Below are 6,908 nucleotides of genomic sequence, written 5' to 3' on the forward strand. Positions count from 1 at the left end.
CATATTGCACACAGCCTAAATATGCAACATAACGTATAGATCTTATTTTCATATTCTGATTTTATATTTTGACTTTCATTTAGCCAATTTTTACTCCATCTATCATGAGTGTACAAAATAGGAAGTTTCTAATGTTACAGGTCTATAGCTTGCCATTTCACTGGTGTATATTGTACCTATTTCCAAGTCTCCTGGAAGCTTCCAAGAGGGAGGCACTACTGTCTCATTTTATAGGTATTTTGAGACTCAAAACTATAAATAATTTCCACAAACTATCAACGGGCTACAGAACACAAAATTTTAAACCAGGTCTCTTTGAATTCCCAACTAAAATATTTTTCAATAGAAATTTAAAAACTCAACCTTCATGATTTGTTTAAAATATTCTATACATTTCCACAGTTTGACAGTATACAAATGTACAGATCAGTCCTGTTGGCATAATAACATTTAATTCTTAATTTTGTAAAGAAGGACCTAATGATGATAATTAGCTTTTTAATTTACGGGCAAGTTTATTTTAGAAAAAACATCCACATTTAATATGTATTATATACTAGTGAATATGTTGGTAGGTATTTCTTCTGCTACAGACAAAACTTGAAAAAATATTTATGTACTTTTCATATTTGAATGGTGATAAGCTTAAGAAACAGATAAAGCTGTTTTCTATGCTGTGTATTCACAACTTCAAAGGAAATTTGAAGCTCATAAATAGAAAAACAGAATCTGGATACTTTACTGAAAGACATTAAGGACACAGTGAAAGGGCTTCAAGTTATATCCTGATGATAACTTTAAATTTATTTGTTGTCTTTCTCTTTTCATTTTTTTTAGTACCAGGATTTGAAGCCAGGGCTTCATGCTGTCACTCAGATTTCTTGCTCATAACTTATGCTTTACCATTTGAAACAAAGCCCCAGCCTGGCTTTATGATGCTTAATTGGACATGGAGTCTTACAAGATCTTTTTGCAAAGATGGCATAGAAATATCATTCTCTGGATTTTGAGCTTCCTGAGTAAATAGGATTGTAGCCATGAGTCACTGATACCTAGTTAAAACTATTTCTTCCTTTGACAAAAAAAAAAAAAAAAAGATGCCAGATGCTGACAAGGAGGTGGCCAAAGGGAACCCTAATACACTGTTAGTGGAACTGTAAATGTGTTCAAGTTTGATCATTCTGGAAAGTCTTGTGAAGGTTCCACAAAAGTTAAACATGGACCTACTCTATAATCCATCATTACACTCCTGGGCATTTACCTAAAAGATTACAAATGAGGATACAGTAAAGCCACCAGCACAGCCATGTTTATTTCATTAGTATTCGCTAAAGCCAAGGTATAGAATCAGCCTAGATCACCCTCAATGGACAAATGGATCAAGAAAATGGGATATATACATGCAATGGAATTTTACTGTACAATTTGCAAGGAAATAGAAAAACCTGGGGAAAAAAACTATGTTAATTGAAGTAAATCAAGCCAAGAGAGGCAAAGAATCCATGTTTCCCTCATATGTTGAAGCTAGATTTAGCTTACAAACTCATGTTGGTTGGTATGCAAGTGTACACAAAAGATGTATATGATAGAAATACAATACATTCAAGGGAGATCTCAAACTGTAAATCCTTAGAAACCAAAATCAAAGTTCAGCAAAACATAACACCAGGAAGCAAGTAATTAAAAGGGGTAGAGTGGGCTCAAGAGGAAAGGAAGAAGAGGAGAAAAGGGGGGAAATACAGATAAGAATCCAATATTAAGAAGAGTGACAGGGACTGGGAAGGTGGCTCAGTGGTAGAGCACTTGCCTTGCATGCATGAGGCCCTGGGTTTGATTCCCCAGCACCACATAAGCAAAAAGAAAAAAAGCCGGAAGCGGCACTGTGGCTCAAGTGGTAGAGCGCTAGCCTTGAGCTGAAGAGCTGAGGGACAGCACCCAGGCCCGGAGTTCAGGCCCCATGACTGGACCCCCCCCCCCACCAAAAGAAGAGTGGCAGAAGGGTTGGGTATAGAAGGAACAGAATGTTGAAAGGTATAACATTGAACAAGATATATTTTATTCATGAAACACTCTGCTAAATGATAACTCCTTTATACAACTATTTAAAGATAAAAGCTTTAAAAATTGTTAAAGAATTTCAATTTTTGCTACTTTGTTCTGCCTAAGAAAATCTGAGGATGGGCCAGTTTATGTTATGTCTTTACATGATAATGAATGATCTTCTATCAACAGAAAGGCCTTGTTTTGATTAGCAGGTCATGGATGAACTAGATTTGCCTACCTCTCCTCTCCTAATTGAGATCCAGTTCTCCAGTTAATAAAAGGCAGCACAATTTGCATTTCCAAAGGAAGAGGATATATTAAGGAGCAAAAACGGAGGATTTCAGTCTCTGGAGAGTCCTTCCTTTAATGTTAAACTTCTTCCACAAAAAATAAAAAAAAGCAGTTACTAAGGCCTGTGCAATGATGTCCCTGGGGAAACCAAATTCCACCCACACAAAGTGCCCTTCAACACATTTCCTCTTCTCAAAAACTGTTAACACCCAAGAAACCTGTGCAGACTTGTTCTTTCAGCTTTTGTCTAATCTCTGAATGCTTCATTTCATTTTAAAGATCCTCAAAATTCTCCAGAAGTCAAATTACAGAAAGTTCTGAAGTCAACACAGGGCAAGATCCTATGGACCCTGCCTCTTTTATTGTGGGTTGCTGCCAAATCCAGAGCCACAGACCTGACTAAGAACAGCCTCTTGGTTAGTCAAGGCTGAGAAGCCGCCTGCATGTGCATCCACCATTTAGCATTCATTTCAAAGACCCCCAGAGGAGAAGTGCCTTCCCCTTCCATTATTCTGGATGGTGAAAAGAAAGCTCTGAAGAGTGGAGATGACCTTCAGGAATTTCACTGCAAGTGGCATTCAGGCAATAAAGGACAGGACTGGTTAAAGCATGGCCAATTGGAAAGGTTGTAGTAGCAAAAGCTTTGATTCCCGCATTTTCATTGGAGTCATAACCCCAGTATTTCTTTTGCTTGTTCATGCCAGAATTCCCCAGGATCTTGAGCAATGGCTGTGTGTGAGGTGTTGTATTTCTGCATCCATGATCTTCCTAGCTTCCTATAGAAGGTGCCTCCATCCTAGTCAAGGCCTACAGCTACATGGCCACCTTGTTATGCTTATGGAACCTTGGGAAAGGAGTTAGAAAAGATGGTTTCCTTTGAAAAGTAACTGAAGTTGGTAATTAAGTTGGCTGTGATTTACATCATTCCTTATGTACATCTGTACTAAAGTTAAATATTGTACCTCTGACCATGGCTGGTAAACTGAGGCTAAAGTTTTGTTTCTCTGTTTTCTCTCCTGTGTTCTGATCAGCTCTCTATAAGATCAAGAAACCATAGTGACTCAAGATGCAGTTACTCCCATGCATGACAAATGCCCAGGAAACAGAACAAGTTGTCATAGCTGCCCAAACCAGTGGCACCAGCCTGCAAAAGCCAGTGTGAACCATGTCTTTAACCAATATAGGTAGAATTTTTGCAGGTAACCAGTGGAAGGTGCGACAATCTCTACACACTGGGAGATACCACAACCTAGTCCAGACCCCAGCCTTGCTCCAGCACACATGACCAAAGCCTGCTAATTCAGGGGTGGGGGGAAATACACACGGCACTTCAGATATTTATTTCTGTTCCCTTCCACCTGTCAGTAATGTTAATCTCCACAAGTTAAACCATTAGGAGTGTATGAGCTAAGGATGTAAGTTAACTTCTATACTATTTTGCAATTGGGTGCATTTTTATTTAAAAAGGCAAAAGATACTAAGTCTAGATTCTTGGTAGGGTGCTAGTGCTTGAAACTCTTGCAGAAAGAAAAACTGCTAATTTCCTAAATGTAACTCAGAATGTAGAAAAAAAAAAAAGTGGCCATTTTAAACCTTTGTCCAAGAGGTAATGAATGTTGCCCATTGTTTCAATGGGGCATTTAAGTGCAAATTAAAGTGACTTTAGAGTAAAAATGGCATCCCCTTTGCATACATTTCAGAAGTTGTGGGAAGTGGCTAACCTCCAAAACAAAAATTTAAAAGGTAAAATTGTCTTAAATGTTTATATCAACGTGAAAAAAGATAAATTAGTATTGCCAAAATAAATGTTTATTCCAGTTTGCCCTTATAGGTTTTTTTTGTAACAGTTTCCAGCAGGTCCACAGTAAAGGACAGAGGACAAGTTTGTCAGATGTAACTTTGGCCCTTAATAAGTTCCAGGTAAGACTACTCTGAATGACCATCTTTGTTGCTTTCAATTGGAGTAAAGTGGCCGTTTGTAAAGACTCATTGATCTGAGAATTACAGTTCAAAGCCAGCCTGGGAAAAGAAAGAGTCCTGTGAGATTGTCCTCTCTAATTGGCCAGCAGAGTGCTGAAAAGCAAGTGGAGCTGCTTTGGAGCTCAAAATGGCAGAGTGCTAGCCTTGAGCTGGAGAGCTGGGAGATAGCACTCAAACCCTGCATTCAGGTCCAGCAACCGACCAAGGAAAATGCCAAAGATGCATTTATCCCAGCGTGGAGAAAGGCATTCCAGGGACCCTGGCAATGTTGGAACATTGAGAGGCAATTACAAGCAACTGCTTGGATGGCAGAAATGGTGTCAGATCCTGGAGTCACTTGTATTTGGCCCTTCAAAAATTGATAAGAAAAGGATGGGAAGGGGAAATAAAGGAGGAGGCAACAATGCTTGATAAGAAATGTTCTCATTATCTTGCCCATGTAATTGTAACCTCTCTATACGGTATTTTCACAAAACAAAAATTGATCAGAGCCAGGAGGTCATGGGAAGATAGTTTGTAAGCAAGTCTAATATCCATGTCTTACTACTTCATGACTGGGCAGGAATCTGCCAGTAATCTCTGATAGTGGGTAGTAAAAGCTAAGATTGTGAAATGTGAGGGATAACTTAAATCCCAAACCCCCTGTATCTGCTCCAAGTCCTAATTGGCAGTGACTTTTGAGCTGGCGCAGCCAATAAATTCATCTGTTAAGGAAAGAGTTTGTGGACCTGAGATTATGTCCCTTGAGAACTATCTAAAGGCCTACACAGGTAGGCATTGTTGGGGTCACTAGAGATCAGGTTCCTCAGCCAGCCAGAAAAAATGTTTTTACAAACCAGAGTGCTAAACAGGCACTCTGTGTAGCCCAAGAGAAGGTCAGTACATTTGTTAAAAGTTAAGTGTTGCATATAAACCCAGAGGCAATGGGCAGTACTTACAGTGCCAATCAGTTGCAGTTTAAAAAAAATATATTGTGTTTTGTTATTACAAAACTCTGGTAAGTAATTATTAGTCAATTGTTAACAAATTATAGGTAACCTCTATCTCCATTGATCTCCTTATTGCTTTAATTGGAAATAAAAAGGGCTTTTGTGACAAAGACTCCTTTTGCCACAGTTCAAAGCCAGCCCAGGCACAAAGAATCTCTCTAAAACTCCATCTTGCAACTAATCAGCAAAGAGCCAGGCTGGAGCATGGCTCGGGAGACTCTTACTTCCAAGTATCTAGCCGAAGGTTGAAAATGGCATTGTAACTCTTAAGTGGGAGAGTACTAGCCTTGAGTAGAAGTGTTCAGGGATAGTGCTCAAGCTTTGAGTTCATACCCTGTGAATGCCAACTGGGACAAGCTATTCCAGCAATGAGATGTCCTCCCAGGATGAGGTCAGTCCTGACAATGGAAAACCATGGAGAAGAGTAAGAGGAAATACCATCCTAAATAGAGTCACTTTACACTTGCCCTTTCAAAATTAATAAGAGCCGAGATCAAGAGAAATAGTTCCTTGCCCACCTAAATGTCCATACCTGTCTACCTTCTAACTGGGCAGAAGTTACAATCTTGCCTTTATTACCTAATATGTGTATGTATAGCCTCTGACTGGTTACTCCCAACCAGTCCATTATGCTCTCCCCTACCCAGTTGCCAAAAAGACACCCCCTTCCAGCCTCAAGTCCAGTTATTCCTCATTCCCTGTAATGGGCAACAACTGGGCTTATGCTCTAAATGGAACTTTTCTAGCCCATGGCCAGTGTATGTTCTCCTATGTCATTCATGTTAACTGAACTTGTCACCTTGTCAGCTTTTTTGCCTGACCTTTCCAAAAATCTCTTTTAACAGGATAACAGTTCCCCACCCAGAACAAAACCTGGGAACAAATCAAGGCCATCCTGTAAATACAGGCAACTGCCTTGCCCAGCACAGACCCAGGCCCTAAAGGCCCCAGCTCCAGAACTTCTTGATGTCTGCAGACCAGCAGGAAGTATCCAACAAAGCTCATGATACTCCTTGGCTCTGGTACCTTTAAATATCTCTGTTACCTCCTCCTCAGGTTACTGTGATCCTAAAGCAGAAAAAGTCTTACTCTCCCCTCCAGGATGGGCGAGTCAGGTACCATGCTGTCTCCAATCTGAGACAGAAAAGGCAATCTCGGGTCTTTGATAGCCCCTTCTGGGAATGAATCCCTCCATGGCATATTCCTCTCTTGGAATACTAACAGCGTTTTTTTCCTTTTATGAATTGTGTCTTGCATTTTAGATAACTATTGTCATGGAAGAGATGAGGACCTTCACCAACCAAACTGTCAAACAAAATGCCTCTTGGACAGTACCCGGCCCAGCAATGAAGCAGAGACCCTGACTACTTCTCCCTTTTACAGCAGGAAGTAGTTCCAGAAGAAACAACCTCTGCCCATACCCCTGGCCAGGTCCTCCTATTTTTCTTAAACAACAAAGGGAAATGTAAGCATTAATATGCCCATCTTTGGTCCTCAGCTCCACCCATACCTGAGCTCCTCCTTGCTCTAGAATTCCTGCCATACACCTGCCCACCCCCTCTCTCCTCCTAGATCCACCTGAGAATGCACCTACCTCATTTCCTG

At 40.2% G+C, this 6,908-nt stretch overlaps 1 pseudogene; it reads right to left on the reverse strand.

Annotated features, from left to right (window-relative positions):
* Window positions 1–2,526: 2,526 nt before the first annotated feature.
* Window positions 2,527–6,425, reverse strand: LOC122113935 (annotated as a pseudogene).
* Between the last annotated feature and the right edge of the window lie 483 nt (window positions 6,426–6,908).

This window comes from Dipodomys spectabilis, unplaced genomic scaffold (assembly GCF_019054845.1).
Source record: "Dipodomys spectabilis isolate Male_0828 unplaced genomic scaffold, ASM1905484v1 ptg000099l, whole genome shotgun sequence".
Classification (NCBI taxonomy): Eukaryota; Metazoa; Chordata; class Mammalia; order Rodentia; family Heteromyidae; genus Dipodomys; species Dipodomys spectabilis.